At 63.1% G+C, this 12976-nt stretch overlaps 1 protein-coding gene across 6 annotated transcripts in view; it reads left to right on the top strand.

Annotated features, from left to right (window-relative positions):
- The window catches only part of INPP5A (inositol polyphosphate-5-phosphatase A), a 181076-nt gene that overhangs the window by 145582 nt on the left and 22518 nt on the right, over window positions 1–12976 (top strand). The gene's annotated exons all lie outside the window — the stretch shown is intronic.

Here is a 12976-nt window from a genome sequence, read left to right as displayed (position 1 = left end):
GGTACAAGTAATCCTCCCTTCTCAGCAGAAGATTCTCTCTTAAAACTGAGCAGCGAGAGGTGCCTGAGTGTGGGGAGGGGGCTTTCGACCACTCGGAGTGTTTTCAAATAGACAAATGAATTCCACTGAGGACCATAAAATCCTGCATTTGGTTCTGCTGACTTTTTTCCCCCTCATTTTGAGTTTGGCTCAATCAGCAACCTAGATCCAGGGTCCCATGGGTTCTGCGCCTTCGAGCCACAGGTGCGACGCCGCCTGTTGAAATCCGCCGGTGCACGTGTGATGCTGTGAGGGGCGCCGGGAGCCCGGCCCGGTGCCCGCAGGCCAGGCGCCCTCACCAACAGCGCCTCCTCTGGGAATTTTAGCCGCGCTGGTTTTCCCGGGGTGAGCCCCCGAGCGCAGGTCGCTTCTGGCTGGTACTTGGGCCCAGTGAGCCTGCTGTGCCAGAACGGCCTCTGCTCGCCCGAGGGCCCCGCGTGAAGGGCCCTGGACAGACCGGAGCTGATGGACGGGAGCCGCCAGCCGCCGGCGCATTGGGAACAGGTCCGGGAGGTTTCCAAAGTGGCCTTTTCTTTGCCAGCAGAACAAATGCCACAAAAAGGGCAGCGGCTCTGGACGCGAGCGGAATTGTCACGGGATGTGTGGCGCGTGCGGGGCTCCGGTTTCCATGGGGGGCGCCGAGCTGGGCGCATGGCCGGCGGGGAGGCTCTCGCAGAGTCGTGGTTTCCTGTTCTTACTGAGTGGGAAGCGGGAGGACACGGCCCTGGGCGTGAGCGGGCGTGAGGGAGCGTGAGCGGAGCTGCGCCGAGTACGCACGGTCGTGACACGCGTGGCTGCCGCTGATCACGTGACCCCCTCCCCTTCCCCAGACTTCTCTGCCCGGCGCCCTTTTTCCTGACCCTCCACCTTCAGATCTTGGCTTGACCTCAGGGACCCGTCCCGTCCCCTAGAGGAAGGATTCCTGCCACACGGTGACCGCACAGGTGGCCGCTGCTGGCCGGGGTCATGATGGACCCTGGACTCGGCCGGGGAGGCGCTGCCACGGCTGGGATGCTCTATCCTTCTGTGTTTCCTCCCAGAGTTGGCAGCCCGGCCCCGGTACCATCAGGATGTCGGGGCTGCTGGTACAGGACCCGCGGCCGCACGTCCTTGACCGTGAGTGAGAGGGGGCAGAGCCCGAGCAGGGACGCAAGCGCTCACTTCCTGGTCAGGAACAGCCCGAGGTCGTCCCCCGAGCAGCAGAGCTTTGGGGACCAGACCGCGGAGGAGGGAGAGGGCTCGCCCCCGAGTGCTGAGGGGCTGCCTGGTCTGTGGATCCACAGTGAGACCCCCGAGAGTGGGCGCATTGTTCTGAAGGCCACCCGGGGCCCCAAGCGTCTCCAAGGACCAACAGCCTGAAGGTGCCAGGCCAAAAGCCTCGGTATTTGGTGGGCTGCCCAGGTTTTAATAAGTTCCTCTTCCTTCAGGAAAGTACAGGGGGTCTTCGTTCTTGAGTGCTTTTCCAACTAATTGACTTAAATAAGGAACTACGTGAAATGCTGTTTTTGTAGGCAGTTCTCACAAACAGCTGATTTTTCAGGGAAGCGGAACTATGTGCACAAGCTTCCCCTCCTGGGCCCCTGCGGACCCCGCCTTGGCCTCCCCGGCCCTCGGCTTCCCTCGGCCTGGCCGCCCCTGGACCTGCCCCCGGCCTTGGTGTCCCGCTGTCTGGGCAGCTGGTGAGCACACCTGGGAAGGTGTGGGGTGCGGGGTGTCTGAGCCTTCCCTCTGTGGGCGGCTGTGTGTGAGGTCAGGTGCAGAGCAGCAGTTCCGCTGCTGGTAAGAGTCACAGACGTTATGCATTTGTGTGGCCCCTTCCCCCAGGAGGTCATTTCCTAAACAATCATCCGTCCGCTCTAGGCTAGGCATTTCCATGTGCCTTAATCGGAAGCCCCTTGGACTGTACTGGGGACCCCATGTCAGTGGTGCTGAGAGGCCAGAGGGACCCACGGCAGGGACAGGTCCTGGGCACGCAAGGGCTGACCCAGGCGGGCCGCCCACCACAGGGGGGCAGGAAGCAGGGGCCCTCCGCCCCGCCCGCCCCGCCCCACGCGTGCTCGGGAGAGCGGGTTCCGGTGAGGGGGCGTGGCCAGGACGGTCTCGGGCCCGAGGAGGTCCCACTGCACCCCAACCGGACGTGGTCGTTTTGAGCAGCCGCTCTTCCCAGCGGGCCTGGTTGTAGGCGTCGGGCTTGGCGGAGCGGGGCGGCTCCAGGAGACCCTCGTCCTCCGGGCACACGGAGTCTCCCTCGCGGAATCGGCGGCTTCACCCAGGGGCTCCGTTCAGCCTCCTCGCAGCCTCTTCTGGGAGCCGCCCGGAGTGTGGCAGCGCATCTAAGTGGACCTGAATGCCACCAGGACGCCCCCGCACCCCCGAGCTCTGGGCTCGCCCTCGACAGCTCGCTGGACACTGCCCCTGCCCCGCTGCTGCCAGGGAGTGTTTGCCCTGGCTGTGCACCGCACACGTGAGAAACCCAGCGCCCCGTTGTCCAGGGCTGTGAATTTGGCACTTTCAAAGGAGGGAGGAATCAGTAGTGTTTAATTGAATTATTTGCTCGATGAATAAACAGATGTGTCTAAGATTCGTGCATTAATTTTTGGAGGGTTTTCTTGTGCACGTGGTTCTTCAAACCATACGGTCCGTCTATTCTGTGGATAAATGGCTGTTCAGTTGATGAAAACTTACATCTCTGCGCACAGTTTATTATGTAAGTAAAGCAAACCAATGGGAAATGATTTTTATTCCCAACACGTGGAGTACGGTTTTTGGTATAGCGAGTTTTTAGGACCGTTTGGTCAAATGAAGACTTTAGCCCTAGGAAGTAAGGACCGTCTCCTCCTCACGCCCCATCAATGCAGTCATCAGCTGTTCACGAAACGTCCAGGCTGTGCAGGAAGCTGCCAGGTGGTCCCGAGGCTGAGCGCCCTGGCGGAGAAGCAGGGATCCAACGGGGGAATCGTAGGCAGAGAGCGTGGCGCGTGACACCCGGACCCCACCCTTGCGCCCGCGTGTCCCCTCCGGGTTGCCACGTCACCTTTGGCCCCAGACGTGTCCAGCTGATCAAGAAAATTATAATGAACTTGGTATGTTCTGAAGTTCCCACGGAAGACACAGCTTGTGCCTGGTGGCACCTTCCTGTGCTGTGTTTCGTGTCCCCGCCTGCGCCAGTGTTCCGGGACAGACCGGGCGGCTGGGACACCGGTCTCGAGGCAGAAGTCTGAGGTCGGGGGGGCTCCCTCCTGCCTCCTCGGCTCTGGGGGCCCAGGCGTCGCTGGGCTGTGGCCGCGTCACCGCAGCCTCTGCCCCGTCCTCACGTGGCTCCTCCCTGCCTCGCTTTCCTTGTGAGGACAGTCGCTGGACTTGGGCCACCCTGAATCCAGGGTGAGCTCGGCCGAGAACGTTGACCAATCACATCTGCCAAGGCCCTAGTTGACAAAACAGTCGTGGGCTGAGGTCTGGGTGGACGTGAACTTGGGGACGCTCTGCAGCCCCCTTCCTGCCAGAGCCCCGTTTCCTCTCCCACCACTGGAGAGATCGATGCTAACTCAGAAAACATCCTTGTGGGCAAAGCTAGATCTAAGAGTTTAACTGAAAAAGACCAAGTTTCTTTTATTGAAGATTAATTTCAGTAGCATTCATTAAGCTACCTGTTAAGGTCTTGAATTTTAAAACACCATGGAAGCACCTCTTGGAACATCACAGTCTGCCGGCGGGCATGGCTTTTTGAAAGGGTTTCTAACTGTAGAAACAACTTAGGGAAACTCTGTGGACACCAGAGAAAAGGTCTCCAATTTTCCCGAAAGGCTGTCAGACCGAGTGGATGGCGTCTCGAGGCCTACCAGCCGTCCCAGCTCCCAGAATGTGCGGAGCAGCGTGAGAACAAGGCCGCCCGGGTGTCCGTGGCTCCGGGGCACCTCTTCAGGGGCTTTGCCTGTTACAGGAGAGCCTTGTACGGAGGCGAAGGCGGCCGCTTCTTGGGACTTGCACAGCCAGGGGTCAGCGGGGCACATGTGGGGAAGGGCCGCCCGGTTGGCAAGGCCTGGCTGGGGCCACAGGGTCCTGCAGGTCCTCAGGCAGCGCTCGGGGGCATCACTGCGGGTGGCAGGCGGCCTCCAGGCGGGCACTGGGGCACCGGGAAGAGGGGGAGGGGGCTGGGAGGCAGGCAGCTCATCCTCCGCCCACCCCCGCCAAGGACTGTGCCCAGGAGGTGCAGCCACCTGCCCTTTCCTTCCAGACAACACGGCCCAGGAAAGAGCACCGGTCAGAGCGAGGCGCACCAAGGCTTGAGCCGGGGCCCAGGCCTGGAACTGTCCCTTCCCCGGGTGCGCGGCTGCCCTCAGCGGTGACCCTCTAGAGACACCGGCGTTTCGTGCCTACGGACCGGGTCCTGGGGTGGGAGAGGCCATGCTGGCCCCGACCCGTGTTCCTGGGGAGGCCGGTGTCCTCAGCTCGTGGGTCACCCCACAAACGGTTTCCAGATTGCCCAAGGTCAGCGTAGCACCCAAGGTGACCACGAGCGCGCCAGACAGCACTGCAGTCGTGCGGGTCAGAAGGTCCGAGGAGACGCAGGGATGGGGATGCGGGACCTCCGTCTGCCGGCGTCGTCTTGTCTGGAGGTGGCAGGTGACCCCCTTGAAGAGGAAAGCTGAGGTCATCAAAGTTGTGCCGGCCCAACGAGAAGCCGGCTTGGCTGGGCTTTGGTGTTGGTTGCTGGTCCCCCACTAGAGCGGCATGTACGCCCTCCCCAGCCCTGGGCCCCTGGGATGCCCAGGGACGCCCTGCCTCTGGAGCTCACCCCGCCAAGCTCCTGGAAGCTCCCAGAGGGGAGTCAGGTCCTTCCGGAAACACGAGCGTCCTGACCAGCAGGGAGAAAGAGGCCGCGACTGCTCACCCTGGGCTGCAGCGGGCAGGGGCTTCTGGAAGGACAAGTCGGCCAGGGGCTCCGGGGCAAGTTGGAGACCCGCCGGTCCTTTGCAGCAAGGGGTCGCGGGCATCTTGCTGGCACCAGTGTCGGAAAGAAGTGCTTTGTGCAAAGTGAACGGCCGCCCCTCCCACCCCCGGAATTAGAGCTTCTCGTTTCAGATGCAAATTAATACAAACATGCTGCAGAGCAGAACTGAAAAGATGATCCTGTGATCAAACTTGGCACCTCTTAAGCCATAATTAAAACAGACAAATTAAACACGATGATCATGTGCCGTCTAATGGGCTGTGCGTCCCGAACTAATTAACGATGCAGCCTCCCGCTCAGCCCCGCCGGCGGGATTGCTCAGAGAGTATGTTTCATGCCTTGCGCGGTGGCAACTGGCAGCTGGGCGCTCAGCTGGCCAGTGACAAAGAGTGACAGCAGTGCCAGGCGCTCCCATCTCCGCGTGGCCCAGCCGCGCCCACCTGCCGTCCGTCACCGCTGGCAGCCGTGGTGATGGATGCGTTTTTGGAGGCTGGCGGCTGTTTTTAAAAACCGGTTGCCGGTTGCTGACAGGTACAGGTTCAGGTGCCAGCGGGGCCTGTGAGGACCCTGGCTTCTAGGAGGTAGCAGCCGTCCCTGCGCTCACGTTCGCGGGGCGGGGCGGGGGGCAGGGGTGGGTGCCCAGGCGGTGGCCCAACAGCCGGAGTCCCAGCACTAACCGCGCCCGCCTTGGAAGAGGACCAGGGGGCGCTGCAGAGCCCGCCCCGCATCCCAGCGCCGGCCAGGGAGACTAGGCAGGCGGCCCGGTGGCCTGAGCCCCTGCCCCAGACCACGGGCGTTTCTGCCACCCAGCCTCCTGCCCTCTGGCTGCACATGCGACCTGGCGAGGGTGGGTTCCCACTCAGCCAGGAGGGGGCATCGCACCTGGTCGTTACCTGTGCCGGCCCTTCGGAAGGCCCCGTGAACTGCCCCCAGCCTGTTTCTGCATTTTCTCACTTCTCTGACTAAATTTATTCTTTGGAACTCAGGGAAGGCCTAGGAGGCTAAAGTTTTTCTGCAAACAGAGGCAGGCAGGGGACAGGGGCAGGGGGTCTGTCCCGGGAAGGCCCCGGAGCGTCCTGCTCGGTTCCAGAAGGAGGTGACAAGGGGTCCTGCTCTCCCCCTGCCCCTTGTGCCCCACTGCCCGGCAGGTCTGAGCCCTGGTGTGTCTGTGGAAGGCCGGGGACGCTCTCAAGAGGCCAAACCAGGAGCGTGGCAGGTCCCCCGGCCGTTTCCCCTGCGGGCAGGGCGACCCCCCGAGCGGCAGTCCGGTCCTGCTGGACACGAGCCTAGAAAGAGCCCGCGCTGCTTCCTTCTAGAAAAATCAGTCGAGCTCCCCTGGTTTGCCCAGCCGGCCGCGGGCGGGCGCTGTCGCCCCTGCGTCAGCGGGTAGGGAGCTGGCGGGGCGTCTTGGGGAGGAGATGAAAGGGTCTTTATGGCAGTTGTTGTTCTCGTGAACAGCTGATGATACAGAACAAAAAGGACGAAGGCGCCTCTGACGCTGACACGGCCTCACAACAGCGCCTCTCACGGACCCCGGCCAGCGGCCTGCGGCCCTCCCGCGCCCTCCCGCGCCCGCCCGGCGACGTCCGCACCTTCAGGCCCTCAGAGTCCGTGTGCTCTCGGCCACCGAGGATGTCCCTCCTCCCGGGGGCCGGGGTTTGCCAGGAAAACCTCTGAAAAGCTGCGGTTCTCCAGAAGGGTCTTCCTTGGGGAAGTCAGAGTAAACGGAATGGGGGCTGTTTAGGGTCGCTCCCGCCCGATGCAGGACGACCACCCCACGGTGCTTCGCGGTGAAAGCTCGACGCGACCTCCGCCCCTGCTCGGCCTCAGGTCCTCGGCGCGCACCCAGGATGGACCTTCTCTGTGTCAGGCAGGCCACTCGGACCCTGAAAACCGAGGAAGTTAGCACTCTGATGAGCTCCCCCGAGGGCAGGGTCCCTGCCAGCCCCTCCTGCGGCCGAGGCCGCAGGGTGTGGGTTTTTTCATCGTTCTCGCGGGCGCCTGCTCTGGGCCCCACTTGGTGCAGCTGAGAGGCAAGACGCTGCCCAGTGGCCTCGTCTTAACCACACGAGCTCCCCCCGCCCCCCGCCACCCAGGGACAGCAGTCACGGCCCGGCACCTGGCCGCAGACCTCCCCCTAGAGCACGGTGACCTCCTGGGCCTCGGGCCGGCCTGGCCGCCACAGGAGGGGCCCTGGAGCTGCACGCGGGCCAGGCAAGCCAGGGCTCTTGCTCTCCAGAAGATGTGTGTGTGTGTGCAAGTGTGTTGTGCACACCATGCGTGCATGGGCATGTGTGTGCGCCGAGGGTGGGTGTGTGCACGTGTCAGGGAAGGAGGCTGAAGGTCTGGCTGGAGCTCGTTGGGCCACATGTCCGTGCACTGTTCCTGTCGCAGGCTGAGTGGCCCCGGCTGTCCCCCGGGGGCTCCCACGGCAGCGTGTACCCTGGGACCTGCTCACTTGGCCACAGGCGGTATGGGCGGCTCCGAGACGCATGTCTGTCTGTCTGCCCAGCGCCTACTTTTCAGGCCGTGGCACGTGTCTGCCCCGATGGGGATGGTCAGAGGGTTCGTGGAGACTTTTTCTGAGCGCTTTCCTGCGGAGCCATGAGTTACCTGTGACCAAGGCAGGTTCTGAAGCTGCTGACTCACTCGGCGCCCCTTCTTCTCTGCTCCCTGGACGCCTTTAGGACTGAAATGACGTCTGTAGACGCTGGTGACCGAGGACTGGCCCATCCCTGGGACGGATGGTGCTTCTCTCCTGTTCCTGGCGGGTGGGTGGGCGTCCAGGGCACAGGGCTGGCTGGCTGATTCTCCGTACCCACCTCACAGTGACCCAGCGTTGGACCCAGACCTCCCACACGCTGACTTGTGAGTGAGGTGCCAGAGGCAGCCTTTAACCCCTCGATTCCAAGAGGTGGATCTGGGCAGCCCGGGTCGGGGCCGCGGCACCGTGGGTCCTGGAGACCCCGTTCTCCTTCCAGAGCTCAGGCAGGTGTGGGGTTAAGGGGACGCAGCACAGCAGGAGGCAGACCCGGGTTAAGGTCCAGTGTCACGGGGAGAGTCATCGCAGAAAAGGCCACGTTTATCCTCTAGAGTGGGAGCTGTTTTCCAGTCATTTGAAAACAATCTAAATGTAAAAGGTAATGATTTTCCATTAACTTGTTCTAAAGAAAACCTATGTAAAGAACTCAGGTCTTCCTTTGCACACCGTCGTTTAGAAATCCTTCTCTTTCTGTGGTCTGTGCTGCAGGAGGATGCAGACGGAACGTTTATTTGTACACCTGTTTATTTTTAGACATTTTTATGGCTAGAATTTAACCAAAAGTAACAGGATGACGAGAGCAACCATGGGACGGGGTGAATTTCTCCCTGACGCCCTTTGTTGGCTGGTTTTCAGTGAAGGGCGTGGATGCCGAGGCCCGGTTTCTCTGACATCTCCGTGATATTGGGGGGGGGGGGCCCAAGGACTCAGGGCCCTGCAGCCCAGCTGGGGCGGCAGCTCCATGCCGAGCTCCTCGGGTGCAAATTGCTGGCCTCGGCCTGGTTCCTGCTGGACACACAGCACAGAGACGGCGAGGGTGTCCGAGTGCCTGGGGAGGAGATGGCCGCCCCCGCAGGAAGGAGAAGCTGCTTGTGGCTGCGGCTTGCTTGCACCAGGAGCTGACACTGTTCCAGCTCCCCGACGGCCTCCGTTCCCGGAGTGCGGACCCCCTCTGCGCAGAGGACGAGGAGCTGAGCGCACGGGCCCGCGGGAAGCCGGGTTCAAGGCCGGCCGTGCGTGGGTGCAGGTGGGCGGGCGGGTCTCCGGCCCCTGCTCCCGGGAGGTGCCGGCACCGGGGCTGCAGACACAGCTGATGAAGCACCTGCTCTGTTCCCGCTTCTGCGTCCAGCAGGTGGACCCAGAGCCGAGTCCCACGGGAGTGGCCAGAGCTCGGGGCCGCCGAGGCGGCCCTGTGTGCGCCCCGCCCGTCCCCGGGCCGTGGCGAGTGGAGGCCGGGCTCCCCACACCAGCGCGCTCCGTCCTGCGGAAGGCGGCAGCGGAGCCCCGGCGCCCCACCCCCGTCTGAGGTCTGGGCCTTTGTGGCCTCGCTCCGCGCGTCTGAAACGCAGCCCAGAGCACCCACCCTTCGCGCGGGGCCTCCAGGTCAGGGTCCCTGTCCTTGTGACGTTTTGCCGGAGACGAGGGCACGGATTTCAGTGGGTGAGGGTCCCCGAGGGGCCGGGCGGGGTCAGGGCTCCCCCGCGACACCCCCAAGGTGCCAGCGGCCAGGCCGGCGGCCCCGCCGAGCGTCCTCCCCCAGGGGCACGCCACGTCCGGGCTGTGTTTAGAGCCCCTGAGGACGTGTTTCTTTTATGTGCTTTTCCTCTCAGCTTCTCGGGGGTCGGTCCTACGAGCACGTTTGTGGCCGAAGAGAGAACTGGCGGCCACGGCCAGTCGGCCTCTTTGTGCCCCGGCTTTGTTTCCGATTTCATGCTATCAGCGGGTCCGCGTGTTTTCCTGCGTGAAGTTGTCAGGGGATGAAAGGTCCGGAGCGGGGTCGCACGCCAAGGGCCGGGCTCGGAGCCCACCCGCCAGCCTCCCGCCCTCCCCCCGGCCCCTCCGCACAGTAACGGTGTCGAGCAGGCCGGCCCGGCCCTTCGCTGCAGAACCAGCGCTTCCGTCCAGACCGGCTCATTCCTCTTTCATGGGGCCAGAAGGAGCCTCGTCCAAAGCTAAAACAGGGCGGCTAGCTCACCCTCCCCAGCGGTGACCCACTGCCCCGGCGCGGACGGCCGAGCTGGGTCCCTGACATGGTCAGGGGAGGGGGAGGGAGGGCGCTACCAGCTCCCTGTGTTTTCGGGAACACGTGGCTCTGTGATGGGGCAGGTGGAGTTCCCGTCCGTCCTCACTCGGGAAGAACCCCAGCGGCGCAGAAGCTGTGTCCAGTCTGGTGGGACGCAGTGTGCAGCGGGCCTCACATTGGAGGCTGCTGGCTGTCCTTCCCGAGGGCCCACGTCCAAACAGAGACACTGGGGGCCAGGCCCCAGGCGGCGGGATGCCACCACGGGGACCAGGTGGACCCTGCGGGGCTGGGGGCTTCACAACTTCAGGAAGCCGCTCTTTTGGTTATTTTTCATTTTAAGGCTGTTGTATTTTCCATTTGATGGAAAAAAGAGTTAATCCAGCCCCCAAGGTCTGAGCAGGGGACGGAGGACCCCGTGTAGGTGCCGGCTTGCCACCCACGCCCTTGACTGGAAGCGTCTTTGTCACCGGCAGGTGGGCACCGCCGAGAGAATGCTGGACCTCCAGGGGGCTGGACGCCCTTGGTCCCGCTGGTCCCTGTTTCTGGGGGCCCGTTCCGTGGTGTGAGCCTCTCCTGGGGGACCCAGGCAGAGATGGGGGCTACGCGTTACATCCTTCAGGGGGTCTGTGTTTGAACAAAAAGAGGAGTGCAGCCCTCTTGCTCAGAATGAACTGGAATATTTCCAGTATCTGCTGGTAGCGTCTAAATCTGGGTGCCGGACTGGCTTGGTGGTTCGTTTTGATTTTGTTTAAACCTCCTTGCTCCCCACGTGGAGGGGAAGAAGGCAGAGAGGGCTCGGGGGAGAGATGCACGGGGTCGGTCACTGCCTGCACCTGAAACAGCCTCAGGCGTCCGGCCAGACTGGTTTCCCTCGCTGCCCGACATCAGGATTAAGCCTGCCCCACCCTCTGTGCAGCCCCACGAGTGGCGGGCGCCGGACAGCGACCCCGCTCGCCCCTTCTGGGCTCAGGCCCTGACGAGGCCCCTTCCCCGGGCGCAGGGGTGTGTGGGGAACCAGAGCAGCAGAGGTCAGGAGGCCGCGGGGCCGAATCTGCACGCACGTCCCCCGCCGCCCCCCGGGCTCCGCAGCTTGGACTCCTGGTCACCTGGCTGTGCCCAGCCGTCCCGGGGACCCAGGTGCTCCTCGGAGCCTCCCAGAGGCCAGGGCGTGAGGCCCGTCGCTGCGAACGTGGGGCGCCGGCTGCAGGAAGGGAGTCCGTGCCTCCACCAACACCCAGTCTGTGTCAGACTCGTAAACCGCCACCAGGATAACTCGGGAACGAGGTGTCGCTGGGGCAGGAGGCGTCCCCCTGAGCCCAGAACCTCGTCTGCAGGCCCGAGCGTCCTGCGGGGCACGGGGGGACGGCGCCGCGTCCCAGGCCGGCAGGGAGCACCCTGGGGGGCGAGCCCCAGCGTCTGCTGACCCCTGCCCGCGCCTGCGCCCTCTGCGGGGTCTAGAACCCGCAGGGCAGGGCCCACACTCGGGCTGTGGGCCGGTGGGCTTCTTCGGGGTCCCTCAGAGACCCCTGCACGCTCACCTGTCGGGACTCCCGACTCTGGTGGAGAGAAACCCAGACGCGGTCCCCAGCCCACACCGGGCTTTGCAGACAGAAGCAAGACCAGCTATTCGTGTTCATTCAAAATATGCTTCCAATACTTTCATCGCTCCCTATGTTTTCTCAGGTGGAGAAAAAAAGTAGAATGGAAGTGTGTTCTGATTCCCATTTTGCCTCTGAGGAGAGAACAAACCCGCTGGGCCGCTGGGCAGGCCTGTGACGACGGGGCACGCCCCGAATTTCTGTCCTGGCCGCCCAGGAGCTCTGTAAGACAGGCTGCGTCCCCTCAGCTCTCCTCCACACCGCGCGGCCCGCCGGCCGTTCCCTGCCTGCCCCCAGCGCCCCTCAGGCCCTGTCTCCACCTCTCACGCTGCCACCCGGCCTTTGCCCCCCCAGGGCCCTCCACCTGGAACCCGGCTCCATTAACTCTGTTACACGCTCACCGTCTCTCTAGTTACCGCGACACCCAACCCCAGGCGTGCCCCCCTGTATACGCTGCACGTCCTGGACGCCGACCACAGGTGCCCGCCGGCCCGGCCTACGCTGGGTCCTTTGGAAACTTGGGGTGCGTGTCAGATGGGGCTCATGGGGGATCCCCTTCCTCTGGGCCGAGCGTGCTGGGTCCAGACAGAAGCCGGGTCTCTGGAATCACAATAACTGGGTCTGAAGCCTGGCGAGCCATCAGTAAACACAAACTGAGATGCTTTTTTTAAATACCTACTACCTCTCGAAGTAGATGCACAGAAGAGAGCCTTACAGCTTTTTTTTACCATTTAGAAGCTTAGCAATCACAATGAGAAAACGACCGCTGTGCCTCTGACCTCCACAGACGGAAACTTACCGCCCAAACTTTCCAGAAGGCGCGTCGTGACCCAGACTCTGAAACCCGCCGTGTCCCCCAGGTCAGGCTTCTCAGACTCGGAGTGTTCCTGAGCAGCTCCTGGCTGATCCCAGGGCCTGTCCTCGGGTACGGGGCTGGCTGTCCGCACCCCCGCGCCCCAGTCTGGCAGAGAGCGAAGTGGGTTCTGTAAGGCGCCACTCATGGGCTTGCCTCTGGGGACCCAAGGGGCTCTGCCTGCATAGAATTTGGACCCTGGTGGGGAGCATTTGTGACGGCGGGATGGGGGCAATGGGGCAGGCAGCTCTGGGAGGAGCGGGGCCAGCTGCACGGCGCCCTGAGCCCCAGGGGTTTGTGCGGATCCAGTGGCTGTAAAACTGCGGGACTCGCAGAAAACGCTGCACACTGCACTTCTGGGCTGACACCGGCGCCGGGTCCCGCGGGCACCACCCCAGCAGCCCGTGCCCCTAAACTCCAAGTGAAAAACCAGGGGCTCCGGGTGCCAGTAAGACAGTGCTGGGCCGCCTCTCCTGTGCCCTTCGTGCCACCGCTGATAGTGAAATAAATCTTAGACGGCTCTTTAAGAATAACATTTGGGAAATTTTTTTCTCCTTTCAAAAGAGGAAAATGCCTTCCTGTAAGTAGGCGAGCCGGAAAGGCCCTGGCCCGGGGTTTTCTGCATGAGTGGTCACGACTGCGGATTGAAAGGCCCGGGAGGCGGGTGAATGAGGTGGCTCCTGGCGGGTGTGGGAGAGAGGCCCGAGGCACGCGGAGGCCCCTCCAAGGGCTGGGCTGGCCAGATGTTTAT

Source organism: Balaenoptera ricei, chromosome 16 (assembly GCF_028023285.1).
Source record: "Balaenoptera ricei isolate mBalRic1 chromosome 16, mBalRic1.hap2, whole genome shotgun sequence".
Taxonomy (NCBI): domain Eukaryota; kingdom Metazoa; phylum Chordata; class Mammalia; order Artiodactyla; family Balaenopteridae; genus Balaenoptera; species Balaenoptera ricei.
This window is presented reverse-complemented; position numbering and strand designations above follow the sequence as displayed.